This window comes from Miniopterus schreibersii, assembly GCF_964146895.1.
Source record: "Miniopterus schreibersii genome assembly, chromosome: 9".
In the NCBI taxonomy this organism is placed as follows: domain Eukaryota; kingdom Metazoa; phylum Chordata; class Mammalia; order Chiroptera; family Miniopteridae; genus Miniopterus; species Miniopterus schreibersii.
Window position 1 is genome coordinate 65,616,004 of NC_138118.1, and position 22,660 is coordinate 65,638,663.

The following is a 22,660-nucleotide window of genomic DNA, read 5'->3' on the forward strand; positions in this document are numbered from 1 at the left end:
TTTATATTTAGCAGCTTTCATTGGTACTTACCTAGTTTCACAAGCCTGTCACCTGGTTGGTTAAATTAAGGACATTATTTTTTTACCTAATGCAAAGGTTGTTTAACTTTGAACCATGGCAAATAAAGAAAGAAAAATTTAAAGGAGTTTGACAAGTAGATGAATGCTTGTAAAGTTTCTAAGTCTTTTGGAAACTTTCAAAAGCTTCTAAGGAAAATCAAGCGCTTCCCCTAGTTACTGTTTTATACCAAAATGTATTGATTTCAATAGCATCAGTATTAACACAATCGACCATTGTCTTATAAATCATAAGGCTCATTTTGTACATTAACAAGTTTAATATCCTCTTTAAGTAATTAGTTTAAATTTAGCCTAATTAGAGTTTAAAATATTTTCTTATTAAATACATATAAACCACACTTTAGAGCTCTAAGTAACTAAGGAGATAATTTACATAAATTATTTTAAGATATTATTTTCTATTCCCTCATTAAATAAGACTAATATTATATCAAAATAGCTATTCTACCAATCCACCTACATAAAATTAACCAAAATCAATATTTTAAATAAAACAAGACATTGTCACAGATTAACTTTCCTGGGCTGCTTTTTAGCATGGAGAATAAAGATGTATACTTTAGGTTTTAGCTTTCAGTCTTGGCTGTATTTCAGTATTTCAGTAGCTTGACTTAAGATTCAGCTATAAAATTAGAGGGTACATGGCCTATGAGTATAATTTTAATTCAAAATTCTATTCCAAGTCTGTTGGGAGCACTTGCCTTCAGAAGACAAGATGGGTACAGGAAAGAAATGTTTTAAAAAATATAAAACTATATATTTATGATAACATTTTCACTAAAGCTATATTATTTACTACTCTTCAAAACTCGGCTTATTTTCTTACAAATAGCTTATATTATAAAAAGATAATGATATTGTATATCCCAACCTGAAAACTTAGTTAAAAATGTAACATGATCCTTCCAAGTTCAGATGGATCTGCACTGATCCCTTGCCTCCCACACTTGGAAATTTTTTTATCTCTGCAATTTAACAGCTAAGAAGCTGTGGCGGGAAAATAAACAAGGAGCTGCACAAAGTTATTTTGTCAGATCCTAGTGATTACATATTTATGGAAAAATAAATGTCCTTGAAACCATGTTTGGAAGTCAAGAGACTAGAGAAAAAAAGATAAAAGTGCAAGTTATGTTTTTTCTTTTAAAGAACAGAAAAATGCACCATGAATATTCAGTGTTTTTCTACATTAGAGCTCAATTTGTGTGCTTGAACAAGTCAGAACGAGATAGTACTTTTTAGTGAGTTAGATGCCTTTTCCTTTGGGTGTTTTAATAATGTGGGTCTTTTCCCTGATATGCAGACACTTGCTTGTGTAATTTCACTAAAAGTTAATAAAAAGGCTAGAACCAACCCTTTATGTTTATGAGGCTACTGAAGCCCGTCTACACATTTTTAGTGCCTTTCTAAACACATATGGCTCCCATGAAATTTAGTATCTGTCTTTCATTTCATAATACATTTATTTATTTTTCTCACCCGACAACGGAAGGTTAAAGACAAAGAAAGCAAAAGCGATATTACTTCTTAGGTGGTCACAATTTGATCATGAACCTTCCTGGTATTTAAAGCCATAGTAGTGGCCTCAAATGTTTACTTATGACCCACAGTCACGTGTGCCTTTGATGTTGGGTTATTTGAAAATAATTCACTGGCACTTCAATTTAAACTTTATATCATCTGACCTACAAGTATTAGCTTTGCCTTCACAGCAACTGAACTCAGTTTGGAACGTCAACAGATTTCTTTTTCGTCTAAAACTATTTTATAAAAATGGCCACTAGAGTCCCTGATTTGTGTTCCAATTTTCATAACTGCGTATTTAGTTGTAACTTTAAGAAGCTGTCTTGTTGTTTACAACTGAGGGAGCTGAAAAAGACTGGCCAGGGAGGCGGTAGCTTCCTTCCTCGCGCCTGGAAGTAACAGTCAGAGTCAAATAATCAGACAAGTGTAAGCTTTAGGTCGCCACTTTCTTCTAGCCCAAGCTCACACGTCATTCTGATAATTCAACTTAACAGGAGATGAATTAATACCTAATTGAGCCCAATACTCAATTAGGAGCTACGACATTTGTGTAAAAGTCATTGGTATTATTATATATAATATTTGCTTACATGTGTCAGGCACTATGTTAAGAACAAGCTAATTCTCACAATAAGATTTGAGGCAGGCATTGGTTTTATGCCCATGTTCTGATATAGAAACGAAAGCTCTGGACAGATTAAGCACAATGGCCATGGTCCCACCGCTGAGCCAAAGTCCAAGGAATTATTATGGAACAACCATTTAATTAAAGAAGTTAGATTCTTTAGCGTGCATAAAGGCCTTTCTCCTACTGTCTTTCAACCTTCTTCTGTGGGCTAGTTCTTTCCCTGATCTTCCATAACACCTCAAGAAGCATCAGCAACTTTCTAATTCCCTTTAGTTAAAAGAATAGTTTCATTTCACTAGTTAGAAAGAATGCCCATTTAATGCAAAAATCACAACTACGTTCACAGAGAGGTAAAGCGGCTGCTTTGCCGATACTGAGCCCGTTTCAGGCTGAGAAACCTATAGTGGTTAGTTAGAGGGTTGGGTGCTTTTTCTCCCCACTAACTAGACTTTGTGACTCAACAGAGATGAGATGCAGGGAGGGGGCAGGGGCAGGTACCATTGTCATATGGACTCAGGGTCCTCTGGGTGACAGAAGGACAAGTCCTGATTGAGGGGAGAGGGAACACACCTGCCAGCTTCTCATCCACTGTGAACAATGAGCTTCCTCTGACATGGAATATTCCTCTGTCTGTTGGTGGCTCCCACTCCCTTCCTGAGCTTCCAAAGGTCTACCTTTGATTCTCTTCGGTAGAGAAACTTTCAAAATGGCATCAGGCCAATCCCTTCCCAAGAATCAGTCAACTGTATACATCCTTCTGGACCACATATGTCATTGCTGTTTACTCCTGATGCAGGTCTCTGTGGTCAGGCAGGGGCATCTCACTGTCGAACCTTTGCGGGCACATGTGTTTATCCCCTAAATGCCAACAAACATGATTGTGCCCTATGCATGGACACTTTGAAGCCACTCCAATCTGATTTCAGGTGAGGGGAAAACATTCCCCCCATTCTTAAAGCATCTCCTTCCATTCCTCCAGGGGAAAGGGGAAAAGCACTGATAATTTGGCCTAAACACACCTTCAACTGGTTTCAACAGCCTTATCAAAGCTTAAGCTACTCCTCCTAGTATCTGATAAGCTCAGAATTGAAAACTAGATTTTCACTCTCTCCTTCCCAAGTTCCATGTGAGTGGTGTGGCTATGACTCAAAATGTGCCCAACGCATTAGCACAATTCTTGTATTCCTTAGTTGAAATTCTCTAATGTGAACATCCTGTTATGGTATCTTAGAAAGAAGTTAAAGAGAAAAGGGGGAATTTTCCCAACTGTAACCTTGGAAATAGCTGATAAGTTTAGAGAATCAAATCTGCACAGATTGTCCATCCAACGTAAGCAATCCCAACAGCTCCTCAAGTGCTGAGAACTCTTGGCTCAACTTATTAACATCAACCATAAAAAGGGGTAGCAAATCCCTAATCCTTCAAAATCCCATGAACATAGGTCTACTTATAATCTAATCAGAGAAAAATGAATGTCTTATTCGCCTTCACATGTGTTTACATGTATATATTATAGAAATCCATAGAAATAAAATATAAGATAATTTCTAACCATGGCCTACTAATGATAAAATATCTTTAAATATTCAACAAAATAATAAAAACTCATCACATGTACTAATGATTCAAGGCAAATTCCAGTGAAATCAGGAACAACAGGGCACATTACAAGGCTGAGAAGTGGCTCAGGTGAGCCCAGTTTAAATGGAAGAACTTATCCAGACAGTCTGAGACACAAGTGAACCAAATTAGAAATTAATGGCTTCTAAAGCTATTTTTCTGTACCCCAATCAGACTTCGAAATTATTCATTTTTAAAAGTCTAGGCCTGCACAAACACACAGTGAACTTAGCATGTGTGGTATGCCACACTCATGTTTAGACGCAAAAATATTTCCACTAAATAACATTTCAAACATAACTTAAGGTATTCACCACTCCACCCTCTTTAAACCTATGTTTTATTACTTTTGTGCTTCAGAAGAAAAAACATATATATGACTAAAGAAAAACCTTCGGCAGAGAAAGAAAATATTCCGTAGTTTATCAAGTTAAATGATTACTTACCCAGCTGCTAGTCCAGATGGATTCAAGGATTTCCTGATAGGGAGGAAAGAAGATCTTGATCAGAATCCCCTGGGAAACACCCTACCCCACCTCCACCTGGGCTACCTAAAGCTGCTGGGTGGGAAAGCTAATTTTGCATGCACAATGTGAAAAATAGCTATACGGCATGTTCCCACTAACCAAAGCACAGACCCTATCTTTTAAGATTGAGGAAACTGGCCCCAAAGTGAGTGGTTTTAGATCACACAATTAGTCAGCAAAGCTCCAACAAAATCTTCGGACTCCTTTTATCTACTACACATGAAAGTAAAGTTGTATCAGAATAGCTCGGCTTACAAGTTCGACACTGAATCTGTTTTATATTCTGAAAAGTTTCCGTATGTCCCATCACAACACACTCCCCCCTCCCCCCAAATGATCTTCCAAGTAGGCGACATGCCCAGAACTGTTCAAAAGTGGGGCTTTTTTCTCAATAAAATATACACAGGGCCAGGGTTTTGTATACCACAATTAGCGAACTTGACCTTAACTTTCTTTTCATATAAAATCAATGTTACCTCTAGACATAGGCGAGAAAGGCATAATGGAAACTTTAACATTTTGAAGCCACCCACCCTGCCATTTTGTAGCGCCCTGTCCCGGCCGAGCGATCCCCTAACTCGGTCAGCTCGTCTCGGGAGGCCCCGCTACATTTCACTCGCTACATGGGCTTCGATGTTCCACTGAGGCTGCCTCCAGGCCATATTTATTCAAGGGAATGAAAGATGACAGCTTGTAACGATGAAACGAAACCTTAAACGCGCTAATCTCAGATACTGACTGTTTCCTTCGGGTTAAATCGCCCCATTCCCCACACACACACACACTCTCTCTAAATAAGGGGAAGGAGAACTATTTTGAAACTTCAGTTCTTGGGAGGTCGTCCGTCTAAGCGGACAAAACTTACAAGCAGCAGTGTTGCCCTGGGGTCCTGAGGGCCTGCGGGGCGCGGGTGCCGCTCGGTGCCACGTCGGGAGCAGGCGCCGGTGGGGCTCGCCCTTTGCCCGAGGCGCACCCCGGGGCTCCCGCAGCGCCCCCGTGGAGAGGGCACGTGGGCCCTGATACCTGCGCAGCCGGCGGGGCGGCGGGGCCGAGGGGGCAGGAGCTCCCCGGCGCGCGGTTCCTGGAACCCCGCGGGCTCTGCGCCCGGGCCTGCGCTCCCCCCGACGGCACCTGCCGGCGGCTACAGACCCTCGCAACCCGCCCACGGAAACGCGGGCCTGGTGCCGGCGCTGCCCCGGCGCATTCCAGCCGCCGCGCCCCAGCCCGCGCCCCGCGCCTCTCCCCGCCAGGCCTCCCCACTCCTGCCCTGGGGGGAGCCCGGCGGCGCCCTCGCGCCAGGGCTTCATCACGTCTCATCCTCTGCCCTGTCCAGCCTCGTCGGAGCCCCAACATTTCCTTCCCTTGCCAGGGTCCGCCGAGGGCCAGGGCTCACGCTGGAAACCCAAACCCGACGGCCCAGCGCCCAAGCCCGCCCCAGGCCCGGGCTCCACGGTGCCTTCTCAGGCTGAGTTGAGAGGCTGGCACACAGTTTCCCACTCAAAAGAGACCCTTCGGACCCTGAGTCAAACATTCCACTTCCTCCCCAACCCCTTTCTGCCGCGACCCCCTCTTCCCTCCCTCCCCAATGAACCCCACGGAACCACAGGAGGTGCCCCCGCGCTCCTGCTCCCTTCCCCACGGTCCCTTTAGAATTTGTTCTCATTTCCCCTCCATTTCTTTTTCTTCCTGGTCGTCCTTCGTGATGCACTAAGGCCAAAGCGCGCACGGATCTGACCCCCCAACACCCCTGATCAAAAAGCTTTCAGTTCTGATTTATTAGAAGTCTACATGGGGTGTTTCTCCAAGGTCTCAACGTGTCAGGTGAAACCGAGGTGACCAGCACCGCAGCCCCCGACGATGCAATCATAGCTTTCTTTTGTTTATTTCAGTGTTTGTGAAATTTCTGCTTTTCCACCCACAGTCCTCAGAGAATAGGCTCTTCTCAAGGAATCCTGAATTTTATCACCCACTGAATCTAAGCCCAGCTTTCTCAGCCTCAGCACTACTGACACTTTGGGGCCGGATAATTGGGGGAATCTCCTGTGCATCATAAGATGTTTGGCCTCTACTTACTAGAGGGAAGTAGCACCCCAAAACTTGTTACAACCAAAAATATCTCCAGGTATTACGCAAGTTTCCTTGGAGCAGAACCCTTAAAGAATCACTGATCTAAACCAGTCAAGCACTGAATTCTACAAGTAACTTGGAAAAATCTACTTCTTTACATTATGTTTCTCCTGGTGTGCTTTAAATGACAAGGAGACAACATTTAGGGTTTTCCTGGGGCTATCATATATATTTTATCTACCTATATTATTCAAAACTGAAAGCAAATGGAGTGCGTGGTAATTTCTTTACTGGCATTTTTATGTTCTATTTCCTTTCCCTAACTAATAGGAGAACTGAAAAATAGACTGGGGGGGGGGGGGGGGATAAGATTAATTGCCTTGTATATGGGGAAATGGATGGATACACTACAAGAGAATTATAGATCACCTGAAAGGAAAATGCATTAAAAGTTTACAGGTTAAATCTGAAAAAAATGGAGGGAAATACATGTACTGTGTTAGACAAGGTTTCAGACCTTACTTCATTTATAAAACCAACCTAATGAAAAGATGTTATATATTAAATACATATAATTTATTTTCTGATAAAAGGTCTAATACCAGTCCTTAGTTTCCTGACCATGGATGGAGAACTGCATTAAAATAATTATGTTAAATGTATTCATATAACTTTTAAGAGATTAATTCTATCTGTCACAATGAAAAGTATCACCCAGGTGAAACAAAGTTATTAAGTAGCTAAAATAGAGGCTACTCAATAAAAATTATGGGACTCACACCATTCACTGGACTGTTTCGAGCTCTTGCTTTGACCCACCTCCGTGGACATCCCGCAAAAACTTGCTCACTCTCCTTGCAATGACTTCACTTCATTAAATTCGTAAATTCTTTTTTTAAAATATCTTTATTGATTTCAGAGAGAGGAAGGGAGAGGGAGAGAGATAGAAACATCAATGATGAGAGTCATTGATTGGCTGCCTCCTGCACGCCCCATGCTGGGGATGGAGCCCGGAACCCAGGCATGTGCCCTGACCGGGAATCGAACCCCGATCTCCTGGATCCTAGGTCGATGCTCAAGCACTGAGCCATGCTGGCTGGGCCCATTCATAAATTCTTTATGTGCCTTCAACTTTTCAAATTTCCAAGAACTTTCATATCTATTACCTCACTTATTACTCCTACGTACCTGAAATAAGTAGGGGGAAATTAGTCTTCTATCTTAGAGAAGGGGAAACTGAAGCTCTGAAAATGAAGCCCTTCCTCAACAACAGTCCGTAAATAAGAGCCGGGGCTCACATCTGTTCTTGATCCTGTAGTCTTTCAACTTGTCCCAAATGACCCTCACCTGTTCTTGATCCTGTCTACTTTCCACCCTCCAAATCGACTTCATGCCTTTCTCCACTTCACTGACCTGGCGGATACCTGACAGCTCTTTATGAACTTTCCAAAATACACAGTCAGGCTCAGCATACTTAATAAAGAAACGTATTCTTTGTTGAGATTTGAAGACCCAGAAATATATAAGCCTGAATTCAAGCTTCAGACTAGAGCCAATTTATTCTGTGGCTTTGGGTAACTCTGGTGTCTCAGTTGTCTCATAATGACCCACATTTTCAAGATCCAAAGAAGATACGTGGAAAGGCTCTTCTCTTGAGGGACTTGAAAACTACCTCGTCAAGCGTACGCAAGATAATATTAAGGATATAAAAAATTTCACTTTGCTGATGAGAATCTATGAATTTTTGAAGATATTCCTTTGCATGTGCCTTTTACGGAAGCAGGCGGTTAGCAGAAGCAGACAGAGAGGAATGAACGAGAGCCGCCTCCTTGCAGCGAGGAAGGGGGAGAGAGGGAAGCGGAGCATCTTAGGTTTCTCTAAGGGGAAAACCAGGAGGACTGACTGACACTGCAGATGTGCGGTCGTTTCTCACTTGGAGCCTTTCCTGCATTTCTCATCAGACAACAAAGGAAAAGCATAAATGGGGCCAGAAGATGAGGGAAAAAGTCTCATCGTGATCTGACTGGCGAGCTGGTGGGTAAGCTTCAAAACTAATTAAGGGAACCAAGTAAGAAAATGAATGTCTCCCAGGAATCACAGAGCTTCATAGCCAGAGCACAATTACAGGCCTTTTAATCTAACCCTCTCTTCAATCATATTTTGACAAACTGCAGTCAGCAAATAAAAATCATTGCTGACAATGGTGAAAGGCTGGAACAGGTAAAAGCGGAGAGCACCTCGGACATAAGGCAGCAAGGGACGTAGTGTGCTTCAACGCGGAACGTCTAATACACGGATGGCTGGGAATTGAAGTTTCGCCTTCTCAAAGAGTGTTGAGGCTTGTGTTTCTGTGTGCTGTGCGCAAGCCTGTTTCATAACCACCTAGACGCCTCCAGCACAGCAGATCCTACGGAGCAGAGGGTGGTCACCCATGTGATGCTCACAGCCGCTCCTCAACACTTACAGCACCTTCCCCAGCCGCCAGCATCTTTCAGGAGAGTGAATCGCAGCTCCGGCTGTGTGCAGAAACCACCTGCAGAGCTTTACAGACAAGACTGCCTGGGTCCAGTGATTCTGACTTGCGCAGGCGAAAGCTCCTCAGTCAGGATTGTACTGCCGGGATCGAAAACAATGGTTTTAAAATTATGGAAAGGTTAAAAATAAATACATAAGGACCAAGTATTGGTGAGATTGTGGGACGCTTGCACGGAACTAGCGAGACTGTAAAACGGCACATCCATTTTGTGAAAAAATGTTGACGCTCTCTTAAAAAAGTAAAAAGTCCAGCTACTATATGACCCAGCTATTTCATATCTAGGTATTTATACAAGAGACATGAAACATATGTGCACACAAAGACATACATGATTGCTCATAGCAACTTTATTTGTAATAGACAAAGCTACTAATGACCCAAGTGTCCATTAACAGATGAATTGATACACAAATGCCATACAATGCAATACTACTCAGCAATAAAAGGCAGGAATTACCGACACACTCTGCAACATGGATGGATCTCAAAATAATTACAGTGCACGAAAGAAGCCAGACAAAAATTAATGCATACTGTATGATTCAGCTTATAGAAAATTCTAGAAATTGCAAGCTGATGTATAGTGATAAAAAAACACCACACAGGTCTGTGGTTGGGAGAGTGTAGGGAAGGAGAGGTTATAAAGAGGCAAAATGAAACTGTTGGGGCCGATGCATGTGTTCATTATCTTGATTACAGTAACGGTTTCACAGGTGTATTCACATGTCAAAACTCATCAAGTCATACACTTTAAATACCTGCAGTTTGTCTTATGTAAATTATACCACAATAAAGTTGTAAAAAATAAGAAGGAAAACAAGAGGGGAGCTTTGCATGCAGCAATATTGACTGATAATATGTCACAAACAGAGAAAGAGGAGTTTAAGTAACTCATTCACCTGCACCTAAAGAACTCTAAAAGTATTCTAAATTTTAAAATGCTTCACTAGAAGATCTTCTCAATGCTCTCAATTACGGAGACTCAAAACCAGAGAAAATCCACTAGTCATTCAGTACTAGCTACCCTTACTATTATAGAGAAACGGTCTGCCTTTGAGATGCAAGCATTAAAACTACTAACCTAAATAAATAAATAAATAATTTTAAAAATGAAGAAGTTATCGGTATCATGTACAGCTGAAGTTTGAAGAAGCCTTTAATAGGGTTTTAAGAACAAGACTTGGATTAGGCACATTGGGATTTTGACCATTTATCTACCATGACCAAGCTGAATCACAGTGCCAAAGTTAGTCTGGCACCAGTCCTTCTGCCTTCCTATCCACTTCAAAGGGTTTTTACACCAATAAATAAGATATCATGCTAGTTTTACTCCTTTTTGGAGAAAGAAAGAAAGAAAGAAAGAAGAAAGAAAGAAAGAAAGAAAGAAAGAAAGAAAGAAAGAAAGAAAGAGAAGAAGAAAGAAAGAAAGAAAGAAAGAAAGAAAGAAAGAAAGAAAGAAAGAAAGAAAGAAAGAAGAAGAAAGAAAGAAAGAAAGAAAGAAAGAAAGAAAGAAAGAAAGAAAGAAAGAAAGAGAAAGAAAGAAAGAAAGAAAGAAAGAAAGAAAGAAAGAAAGAAAGAAAGAGAGAAAGAAAGAAAGAAAGAAAGAAAATCATCTTTTACTTTATGCCCCTATTATAAACTCAGGTCCATTATAAACTCATGTCTAAAGGAACCACATTGCTCTAAGGGTGTTCACACACACACACACACACACACACACACACACACACACACGATATTCAGGCACAGACATCCTTAATGAGTGCACTGTATTGGAAGATTCTCCTAAATCTCTTAGGATGGGGAGAACTTTGGAAAATAGAAAATTCATGAACAATGATCATGTTTCCATCATTTTCATCAAATTCTAAGCTAAAATGCGACATGGCCAGGATATGCAAGCCTAGGAGGAAACACTGTAAAAGAAAGTAGCAACCGAATTACCCTGCAAACACTGAAGCACACTCAGCCGGTGCCCCTAAGGAATGAAAGGGGGAAATAGAGCTCAATTTATGGTGCTACTCAAAATTACTCAGAAAAAGCTCTTCAGAGACCCTTTCTTAGAAAGAGAAGGTTATGAATTTCAAGGTAACACTGAGTCTGGGTCAAACAGAAAAATGTCACTATTCCATAGCAAAATATCCTCCTAGAATGTTGTAAGTGATCATAGAATGCCTGAACTCTTTCCCCAGAAGCAAAAAAAAATACCTTGCAGACTGTGGCACATACACGATGACAGTTTTCTTTCTGAGGTGAAAACATTTATCTATTGCTCTCACTCTGATACCTCATAAATAAACTGGAGTCTCAAAGAGAATTGCTTTTCATTTCAGCTTTACTATTAACTTTATATACAACTTTACACAAATTTCAGGCCTTTCATGTCTCTTGCTTTCTATAAAATTGCAACAATCTTTCTTTAAAAATGAACACAAACTGTAAGCTCTTTACCACAAATATATGTTAAAAGTATTTTAAGCTTATAAAAAAGGAATTATGTCACTAACTTTTAAAAGACATAGCTAAAGAGACTGAACTCTTCAGATGAGAAATATTAAAGCGATGTATTTTCAATGTTTGTTTGATTGGAGGCTGTTTGAAATGTACAGCTTGAAGTAATAAAATCACCTCGAGTCGCTGCAGTCTTATACTGATTGACATGTCAAAAGCCTCATTAATAAAAGCCTTGTATGGTTGTCTTCAGAAGATTGCAAAGTGACATGCCTTCCGAAGATGAGATCAAGCAGTCACACTGGGTATTACATTATGTATATAATACGTTGTGTGTTATATTAGGTGACATTACAGCATTGGTTTATGAAGTGTCATGTAAAAAATACCATGACTTTAGGTAAAAAAACCCAAGTTTTCCTATATACAGTACTAAATATATGTGGATTTTACTGAACAGTTATCCTAATTATGTGCTTTTCATCCTGGGGGGGGGGGGAGGTTTATTCTCCAACAGGCCTTTTTAATTTACAGTTAGCTGACTGAAATGCATGCAAATGGAAATAAAACTGCAGCCCTGGGACATTCTAAAACATGACACATGAGGTTGCCAAGGTAACCCACCAGGAGGCTGTCTTGGCATCTCCTGGAATAAAAAGGGAAAGAAAACATTATAGTGAACAGATGGGGGATGGGGATCTTCTGGGCCCTGTTATATAATAAAAGTGTTGCAAGAAACTAAAGCTCCATGAAATTGGTTCCAAACAAAACAAAGGAACAAAGTATCTCTCTCACACTTTCAGTGTTTAAATTGGGCAGGATTTATGATTCACAAGAGTGGGATTTAAAGTAAATTATTTTAAATATTGTTTACAGAGAATAATTTCTTTAAAGCCACTATGTGATAACATCTATCAATTTTTATACTTACAAAAAATTCAACAGGGGTATACAGTTAATACTCAAGGTGTAAAAGTGATGCTAACTTTGTAATATTTTGCTGTTTTGGCTGGTCTTGGGGAGGCAGAAGAATTGGCCTAAGAAAATATCCTCAAGATACACCATCCCAAGATAACAATAAAAGAAAAGAATAGCTGACACGGACAATCATTTCGCTTTAGCTCATCGTTAATTTCACATTTATCCCTTGTACTCTTTTAGAATTACAAAGTGTTCCTTTGATACAGGAGTTGTTTCCCTGCATTTCACGATGCTGCTGTTTCTATTAAACGCACACACAAAGCTTTAGCTTCCTCTCTTTGCAGAGCCAGTTCTCTCTAACGTAAGGTTATTCTATAAATAGTCAGTGAATCTCCTTGGCCTGTCCTTAGGCTTTTTTCATTTCTCCCCTGTCCCTGAGGATTGAATAAGGACTCTCTGGGCTGATGAAGGACAAACATGAATCAGGCCACTTTGGCGTGGTGCACGATAGCCCTTGTGGTTGTCACAGCTGACTTGCATTTCAGAATCCCACATGCAAGCAAAAAGTTCCAACGGGAAACAGGAGAATTAAAAATCAAACCACCACCGTTTTATTTCAGATGTTTATACACTTAATAACTGCTTTTTTCCCACCATTACATTAAAAATACAGAATTTGTCTCAATTGGAACATTGCCCAAGACACTGGAATGTTTGATTCTGTGTCCTGGATGGCAGTAATTCAATCGATTTAATTTAAAAAATCAAAGCTGATTATTTTACACCAGGTATTCATTCATAATAATCAAAGACATTTTGCTGTTTCGATGCAGTGGAGACAGTAAGACACAATCTTCCTTTTAAGAGATTACTTTCATTTTAATAGTTAAGCAGCTACAGACCTCCTATTGGTCACATGACTACTTTTCTTACAATCTTTCAATGTTTCTCATCACCTATAGACTAGGAGTCTCCTCACTATATAATTATATAAAAAGCCCTTCCCGATGAAGCCCCTAGGTTCCTGTTTATGCACAGTAGGCTCCAACCTCGAGACCTTCTCATTGTCGCGGAACATGTGGGGGTGTTTACTTTTCTCTTTCCGGGGCATGTGTGCTTCTCTGGAAATTTGCTTTAACCAAGCTCACAGGTCACATCACCTGTGAAATGGTGCCCTCTCCTCCTCTCTCCTAAGGGAGGTGGCTTTTGTTTCTTTGGCTCCTGTTGCACTTTGCATGTATCTAATGCATTATGTATCACATCGTGACATGTTGCAGAACTGTATCTCCAGTGTGTGGTGTTCCTCCTGAAAACACAGCTATGTTCTTGTTCATTTTGGATCACTGGGCCCTGCAACGTCTCCAGCAGAGAGCAGGCAAACAACAAATGTTTGCTGAATATTGAATGAACTGCTCCGATTACAGTGTGAGGAAGAGCCAGGGTGAAGAATGAACCCACAGCTAGTTGATTCCGAAGCTCTGAATTCCATCAGTCACCTTGTGAAGTAGGTCTAGGGTTGAAACAGGCATTGCAGGTGATTCTGACATCAGAGTTTGGGAGCTGAATCATAGACTATTGAAGAGTATGTCACATGCCCCACAAAAGTTTTCTAACATAGAAAAAAATGGTTAAATGGAGGGATAACCTGAAACTGGAGATATTTTCCATCAAATGGCTGACCTAACGCATTTTTAGAATATACAACATAATGCAGTATAAATCCTTACCATTAAGTTTAAAATGTAATCTGCCTGTAATTTTATTTTTAAAACATCTCTAACATTTTGGGGAGCAAGTTACAAGGTCATAAACTTATAATCTCAAATAGATAGCATGTTCCATCTTTTCAAGGTCATAATCCCATCCTTGTAACATTCAAACATGCCAGACTGAGGAACCCCAGGGTTCCTGCAGTGAGAATTTTAGATTAGCTTGTATTTGAGAGAAATAAGAGAGAAGACATTTAAAAAGTGAGTGTCAAGTATAACAAAAAAAATCACTGCAGTGCTCATATCACAGAATCAAATCTTTGCTGCTTGGGAAATAAACACTGAGCAAAAAGGTGGCACAGTCATTGGCTATATTTCAAATTTTGAAATAATTTCATTAAACCAAGTTTGTTTGAAGACTTAGATAATAGGTGCTTATATATTTCAGCTTATCTATTCCTAAAATTACTCATTGTGTTACTGTGTTTCAAGGGTCCCTGAGGATCCCATGGAAGGGTGGGGATGAGCGAGTGAAGGAGATGCTGAGTGGGCTTGTCTCCAGTCTCCTCTGCTTACCAGTCTGATCTCTCAGCCATACACATAGTATACGGTGTCAGGCACAGTCTACGCCAGCTTCTCAGCAGGAATGAGCTGATACATACAAACCTGTGATTCTCACTTCATCTCACATGTCAGCACCAGCCCTCAAATAGGGAAAGACCATCTCCCGAGTCACATGTTCTTTGCTTGGTTCTGACGCCCTGTCTTGCCTTCACTCTTGCTATCACCTCAAGGTACTCAATAGCACCACCTGTGCACCCCCCTCCCAACCCCAACCACTGACCAGAATTCTTTCACGGTGAGCAGATCACCTGGACCGTGGTGCCGACAAATTCACATTGTGCCAGTTAGACTTCTGCTGCTGAACCCAAGTGAAGCCGAGGCTCTACCATTAGCCACAATCGCCGTATCCATGACTTTTCTCTCTCAGCATTCAGATGATATGCAGATAGTTATTTGCTGTAAGATCCAGCTCATATTACTGCCCCTATTAAACTAGATCTTCCTCTTTTTTTCATCAGTCTGAGATGCTAGGGCCTTAGCAGATATTATTATTAAGCCTATATGTGCTAGGATATGATGAAGTCCTGACCGACTCATGAACTCACTGGGAAACCAATGCATTGTCTGTTACTGAGAGTCTAAACGTCTAAACTCTTTCTGGGAAATATAGAGTCTCGTCGTTTAAGCGCAGAATCTTTAAAGACAGAGAGTTGCCCCGTTGACCTCCTGGCACACTTCTGTTCAAAGGCAGTCTTTGCCTGTACGTTAAAAAACATTGCTTCTACCTAATTAATATTGGACTGTGACTCCCATCCCGTATGCCTCTGGGAAAATCTCATGTTCTTAAAGCGAAATATATGCATCCTAGGTCCCGGGAATGGAGACTAAGATCTTACAAAGAATGCAAAAGGAAAGCCCTAGTTTGGTTTCCTAATGCTATTTGCTTCTACATTTAAAAAGGAGGAACAAAGAACAAATATGCTGCTCTGAGCCTCCTAAAAAATTCCTCTACTCCCCTTTAGAAATTCATAGATTATTACACACACCCCCAAAGTAACATAGAGAAGGGATTCTCCTCATTGAGGAAGAAGTATCCTTTCTAAGAGAAAACACACCCTGAGTATAAAGGGGAGTTGTCCCAATTTTGGTTGATTTTGGTTGGTTATTGTTTGTTTTTTTGTACTTCTTAAAATCTGGCAGAAATAGAAGAGAAACAAGAAACAATGATATAATTAGAAATATATTTTTCCTAATTATTTTCTCCAAAAAGCTTTAAAATCTGACAAAGAAGAGAGCCTAGGGTCAGGGGATGCCCAGATGCTCAGAAGTGTGATATTTCTCTCTGTCACGGATTTCAGGGAGTCACGGGAGAAAAGTGGCCACGAACAAAGCAGAAGAGCAACTTTATCTGCTTTCCTTACCCTGATGGTCCTCTGAAAGCTAATAATGCAAAATGGCGTGACTTCCCGTCTGCTTTGTGTCTAGAGCTGTACGTGTGCATGTAAATTAATCCAATGGAACATCAATTTCTATTTGTAACCTTCACTAGAAGTTGACAATCATTCCAGTTATTTGCTGAAGACAGGAAGAAGGTCCTTAGCAACTTTGCTCGAGTGAAGGCTAAGAATTAAAACCAATGCTACAAAATAAACAGTTTTAACATCATAACCAATTATTTCTCCATAATAGCGACATCAATATCTATCTGAGTGTTCATTTAGTGATGAAATTATTTTTTTTTAAAAAAAGAAAAATTAAGTATCTTCAGTTCTTGATTAAAAAGCAATATAAACATTGCTTCCAAATGTAATACAAAGGGGAAATACTGAGGTGTGTATATTCAGTAGCAGTTGTGGTAATGGTAGTAAAACAGTGACTACAGCTATAGATCTCATGTTCTAAATAGAATCTGGCCAGGAAAAAAAAAACCCCTCAAAACCCAATGTCAGTCTTTTAAGTTGAATCTTATTAATAATAAGGAGCCCAAGTGCCCATCAGTAGGTGAGTGGATAAAAAGCTATGGCACATTCACACCATGGAATACTATGCAGCTGTAAAAAAGAAGGATCTTTTATCCTTTGGCACAGCATGGAGGGAACTAGAGAGTATTATGCTAAGTGAAATAAGCCAGTAAGAGAAAGACAAATACTACATGATCTCACTTATATGTAGGATATAATAAACAAAATAAACTATGAACAAAGTGGATCCAGAGACATAGAAGCATGGAACAGACTGAGGGGTCTCAGAGGGAAGGTGGGGAAGGGGAGTGGGTGGGGAGACATTAATCAAATAACTTATATGCTTATAAGCATAACCCATGGACACAGACATTGGTATGGGGGAAGCCTGGGGGTGGGATGGGCACGGGGTGGAGGGGATCAATGGGGACAAAAAGGGGGCATCTGTAATATTCTCAACAATAAAGATAAAGAAACTTAAAAATAATAATAAAAATTAAAATAAAATAAAAAGAGGTAAAAAACAAACAAACCCACAATGAGATATTGCTTCACACCTGTCAGAATGGTTATCATCAGTAAATCAACAAACAAGTGCTGCTGAAGATGTGGAGAAAGGGGGACCTCGTGCACTGTTGGTGGGAATGCAGCCTGGTGCAGCCCCTGTGGAAAGCAGCATAGAGTTTCCTCAAAAAATTAAAAATGAAACTGCCTTATGACCCAGCAATTCCACTTCTGGGAATTTATCCAAAGAAACCAGAACACTAATTCGAAGATATGCAACACCCCACCGCCCCCCGTATGTTCATGGCAACGTTATTTACGAGAGCCAATATTTGGAAGCAGCTCAAGTGTCTGTCGGTTGATGAGTAGGTAAAAAAGCTCTGGTACATTTACACCATGGAATACCATTCAGCCATAAAGAAAACAAGGAAATTTCACCCTTTGCAACAGCATCGAATGACTGGAGAACGTGCTAAATGAAATAAGCCAGTCAGAGGAAGACAAATGCCATATGATTTCACTCCTTTGTCGAATCTAATGAACAAGCTGAACTAACAAGCAAAGTCGTGAAGTCATTGCTCGATGTAGTGAGGTCACTGCTCTAGTCTGAGGAGATGCTCAGGGTAGGGGAGCCAGGCAGTGACCTCACTTCCTGACGATGGAGCCCAGCAGAACTTGGAACCCTGGTATCCAGGCAGCCACATTCTGAAACCGCCCCTCCCCAGCTCATTTGAACAGAGACATTCGCACTGAAGGGATGTTCCGGTGCTGTCTGCCAGTGTCCCGGGGCCAAGGCCTCAAAAGAGCCAGCTGTGACAGTGTGTCCTGCCGTGGCCGCCGCTGGTTCCGGTCTCAGTCCACATGCCTGTGGCCTTTTTCAAGGCGGGACACAGGGAGGTAACACAGGGAGGCCCAGGGTGGTTTTGTTAGGGCCAGGCCACCACTCTGATCCCACTTGAGCAGCCTTATGTCCCTTCTCCGTGTATGTGTGTGTGTAAGGGGGTCACATGGGGAGGGCCTACCCTGAGCAGGAATAGGTTGAAGGGGGTCAGAAGCCTAGTGGGCCTGTCATATTCACACCCCAGGTCAAGACTGACTGGGTGGATGTGGAGCGTGGGTGGCATCCTCTGCTCAAGGTTTATCCCGAACCCTGGAAGTGAATCTCATTTCCCCTGGGTGGAGGTCTGTACAGACATAGGGCAGGGACTGATCCGGGAGCAAAAGGTCCAGTGGGTAAAAGCAGCAGCAACTGGGGCCTAGTACGGCTTGAGGCCTCCCTGACCGGCTACCAGTCACTCTCATTGCAGAACTCAACCAAGGACCTGGAGGAGCAGCAGCTGGTTGACAAAGACCCCAGCCCCAAGTCCACCAGTGAGGGGCCGGTGAGCCACGCCATCGAGGGCCAGAGCAGGACCGAAGTGAGTGTGGCCACCTGGGGGTCTGGGGAACCCGGGCCTGAGGATGGCCAGAGAAGGCCTCCCCGACAGTCACCCAGGCTCCACAGGGAGCTCATGATGTCCAGCTCCATCCTGGAGTGCTGTGCCCATGCTAAAAAAAACCCAGCTGGAGGCCCTGGAGCTCAAGGAGGCAGAGCCCAAGGCACCAGCTGAGGAGGCAGAGCCAGGTCCTGCCACAACACCCATCATATATGCTGAGGGGCCCCATGGAGGGGAAGGCCTGGGAGCTGCTCCAGAACCTGGAGGGGTGTCCACCTCCAGTGGTCATCCCACCTCCAGCAGCCGCTCCAGCTGCAGCCCTGGAGCAGGGGCCGGCCTGTGTGGCCTCTCCTGACGCACCTGAGGCCCCAGCACCTCTGCCTGAGGAACCCTCTCCCCACCCTGCTCTGGTTGCTGCCGGAGAGGAGGAGCTGCCTCTGGGAGATGAACCAGCTCCAGAGCCACTTCTTGTTGGGGCTCGCCCTCTCCCACCCGAAGAATTTGGCATTTTTCTTTTATCTCTTTTAATTATGATGTCCTTCTTTACTCCATTGCATGATTCAGTTTTTAATTTTTTAATTTTTATTATTAGGGTTTTTTTGGGGGAGGTCTTTTTTTCTTTTCTTAGCCTTTGTATTTATGTGGAGTTGATATGTCTTAATAAATACAAGTTTCTGTTTGTATTTAAAAATAAATAAATAATAAAGATAATTGTTTACTGATATTTATTAAGCATCATGTACCATTCACTGTGCTTAACATTCACTGCCATTATAGTATTTCACTCAATCCTCATAAATTCCTATGATGTAGACAGTGAAAGGGAAAAATTAATAGCTGTATCTGCTTTTTTTCTCTAGTTTTAGGAATGCCTGAGTTAACCCTTGGTCAACTCTCCTAGCAATATATTTCACAAAATTTATAGTGAAATAGGTTACTAGATAGAAGATAAGTGAAAATCCAACCAAGAGCTATTTATTGATTTATTGTCTAGACTCTAGAGAAGGAATGGATAATATATATTGATAAGTAGCAACTTTTCTGAAGACAGGGAATAATTATGAGCACCTGAGGTGACAGTGTACCTAAATAAACAGCTAAAGATATCGCAGAGCTGAATACTCCTCTAAGCCTGGGTTGTCCAGCATCTCATCTCATGATCACATTGTCCCAAGTATGGAATGACTGGGACCTGGAAAGCGGTGCATAAAAAGCATGGAGTATGCATAGACTCTGCTATGATGTTGCAATGCGTGCTGTGCTGTTTCTTTCCTCTCCTTCCTTAAAACTGAAAAATTTGGTGCTGGTCAAAAGATATGGTGTCTCATGAGCTTGATGACCAATCCAAACCATAAACCATTACTGCTAATATGGCAGAGAGGGTGTGTAGGGACTATCTATTATCTCTGTGTTGCAGATAAGAAAATGTAGTTTTAGAGAGTTAAGAGGCCAAGCCCGTACTAGAATTTTCTGATATCCCAGAATGTGCTTTTCAATAATACCAGATGTTTTGTCCATATTGCTTCCTGCCACCTTACCAAGTCCTGCTATGGGACTCTCAATTGTTGGTTACTAATGACTTCATCACATAACTGCATTTGATAGTTGATATGTAATCTAATTGTATTCTCAATGGATGAAAGTTATCACTGCACTGTGGGAAATCTGATATCAAGAACATTTACCCCTCAGCTCTCTCTGATTTACTTCCTTCTACCATTCAAACTATCAGTGAAATCCCATATTTTCTTTGAATTTCTCCCCAAGAACATAGGAGAGAAGAACAACTTTTTTTCTGAATTTATTTACATTTTCATCTATAACTATTTTGCTGATTCTTCCAAAATGCAGCAACACTCCATCTTATTATTTTTAACTTTCTTATTTTTATAACATGAAGTAGTTAACACTTTATTATAAAATAGGCTTTATGTTAGATCATTTTGCCCAACCGTAGACAATGTAAGTGTTCCAAGCACGGTTAAGGCAGGCTAGGTTGGCTAAGCTATAATGTTGGTAAGTTAGGTATATTAAATGCATTTTCAACCTACAATATTTTCAACTAAACCCCATCATAAGTTGTGGAGCACCTGTAATTTCAAAATCTTGTTTAATGTTGGTATTATTTACTTGTCTGACTATTCTTTATGTGACTGTTCTCATTCATGTCATAAACTACAACAACCTTAAAGGTAGGGACTGTATCTGCCAATATCTTCCTTTGTGTGCTCAGGTATCATAGTTAACAGTGATAAATATTATAAGACATCATTAATGAACATATGTGGTATGCAAAGCTTTTCTACATAAATAATATCTACTAAATTCAACTTAGATTACCATTTTTATAGAACACCCAAATAAAAAGCTAAAGTTTATGAACCTGGATTTACGTTAGAGGGTGCATGAAAGAGAAATTTCATCTGAGTTGCAGCTTTGTATTAGCCTTAGGTGTAGAAAACTGTGTTCCCTTTTGCTATTATTTTTAAAGAAGGGATAAATTTTACTACAAAACCTACACAAACTCAATCATGAGAAGAAAAGGAGTTTATCTTCTTACCTAACCTTAAAATTAAAGAAAAACAATTATAAAATCGTATAGGAAAATCTCCACTTTTCATTTTTGTGGGCCAATTTATAACTGGCCTTTGCATTTTATTATGTTAACCTTTTAGTGGTCTCTTGCCCTCCAAAGTGCCGAAGCACAGTTATCTACATCTCACTGGCTCACACTTGGTTCCTGCAGAGCACATAAGCACATAGTCAAAGACGACAGGATACTTTACGGAGAGACTTACAAATACAGAAAATTTTCAAGGATATATATTATGGAGGATACAGATTTTTTTCCTAACAAAAATTACTATTTTCATTCTTAAAAAATAAGGCAATACAGACTCACTAATGTATTGTACTTACTAGCATATCCAAGAATTCTAATAGCTTACTTAAAATTCTACTGCCTAACCCTAGTCTACTGCAACATTGTTCTTTTAATATATCTAACTGAAGATATATATGTATTTAGATATATATTTTAAATGTACATATATTTAATCTATGACAACTGTCATCCATTTGGGCTGCTATAATGAAACACCACAGACCAGGTGATTTATACAACAAACATTTATATTTCACAGTTCTAGAGGCTGGGAAGTCCAAGATCAAGATGCCAGAAGATTTGGTGTCTAGTGAGAGCCCTCTCCCTAGTTCAAAGAATGGGCAGAGAACTCTCTGGAGGACACTAATTCCACTCGTGAGGGCTCCATCCTTACGACTTGGTTCCACCTCTAAATACTATCACATAAGGGATTAGGATTTAACATATGAATTTGGGAGTGACAGTCTATAGCAGTAAGTTATTGCAAGTATAATTATCTTTCAAAGTGTTTGGAGTTTTAATACATTGTCAATATGATGATCTTACAAGTCTTACAAGGAACCTATAATAATCCCACTTTCACAAAGGATAAAAGCATGACTCAGAGAAATTAAGTTAGTGAATACCAGAGCACAGATTTAAACCAAGTCCATGTGATTTTAGAGCTTATTATATTTTATTTATAATGCTTAACTTTTAAATTGTGATTGTAAAAGTAATTCACATGCATTGCAAAACAATTGTCAATAAAACTATCACACAGAAATATTCCTGTTTATATTTATATAACTTATTTATATTCAATGAATATAAACTCTTCCAGTTATATTTATACATATACACATATACTGAACATAATATATAATTGTAATTCCTAACACTGCCATATTTTTCTATTTTTATATATTCATACATATGCAGATGTGTTATAGTAACATTTTTAAAGATTTTTGCAAATCTAATATTATCCACAAATATACCATGAAATATCCTTCTCTCACATCACTTTTAATGGTTGTGTAGTACTGCCTTATAATAATTTACAATGTAATAATGTTAACTTACAATTTACAACGTTGTCAAGCATTTAGATTGTCCAACAACATGAAATTGGTCAAATAAATTGTATTTGAAGTTAGCTACATTCAGGACTTTCCTTTCACTACCACCAGCCCCACACTCATTCATTCCTCCATTCTGAGCAATTTTTAAATTATTATTAAAGAATGGTCGACATACAACATTATATT